Raw genomic sequence first — 797 nt, 5'->3', positions numbered from 1 at the left:
GTGTGTATGGAGTGCCCGTGTGTGTGCGTGTAGTGAGCGCCCGTGTGTGAGTTTGTGTGCGTGTGTAGTGAGCGCCCGTGTGTGAGTGAGTGTGTGGGGAGCGCCCGTGTGTGCGTGTGTGTGCGTGTGTAGTGAGTGTGTAGTGAGCGACCGTGTGTGAGTGTGTGTGCGTGTGTAGTGAGTGCGCATGTGTAGTGAGTTTGTGTGTGTGTAGTGAGTGTGTGTGAGTGATGAGTGAGTGAGTTTGTGTGTGTGTGTGTGTGTGTGTGTGTGAATGAGTGTGAGTAAGTGGAGTGAGTGGTGAGTGAGTGAGTGAGTTTGTGTGTGTGTGTGTGTGTGAATGAGTGTGAGTAAGTGTGTTGAGTGAGTGGTGAGTGTGCATGAGTGTGAGTGAGTGTGTGCGTGTGCGTGGGTTTTTTTTTTTACATCAAAAAAGTTTTTTCTTTCTGTGTGTCTGTGTGTGTGTCTGTGTGTCTGTGTGTGTGTGTGTGTGTGTGTGCGTCTGTCTGTGTGTGTGTGTGTGTGTGTGATTGAGAGTGTGTGTGTGCGTGAGTGAGTGTGTGTGTGCATGAGTGTAAGTGAGTAAGTGTGGGTGAAATGAGTGTGAGTGTGTGCGTGAGTGATTGAGAGTGTGTGTGTGTGTGTGTGTGTGTGTGTGTGCGCATGAGTGTGTGAGTGCATGAGTTTAAGTGAGTAAGTGCGGGTGAAGTGTGGGTTGGTTTACCAACCAAACATGTTAGAAGTACACACACATAAATTTAAATAAAGACGAACCCCGGCTGGCCGGCCATCGGTCC

This window comes from Sinocyclocheilus anshuiensis, unplaced genomic scaffold (genome assembly GCF_001515605.1).
Source record: "Sinocyclocheilus anshuiensis isolate Anshui unplaced genomic scaffold, SAMN03320099.WGS_v1.1 scaffold2308, whole genome shotgun sequence".
Classification (NCBI taxonomy): domain Eukaryota; kingdom Metazoa; phylum Chordata; class Actinopteri; order Cypriniformes; family Cyprinidae; genus Sinocyclocheilus; species Sinocyclocheilus anshuiensis.
The sequence above is the reverse complement of the archived record's forward strand: the minus strand, read 5'-3'. Positions refer to the sequence as shown.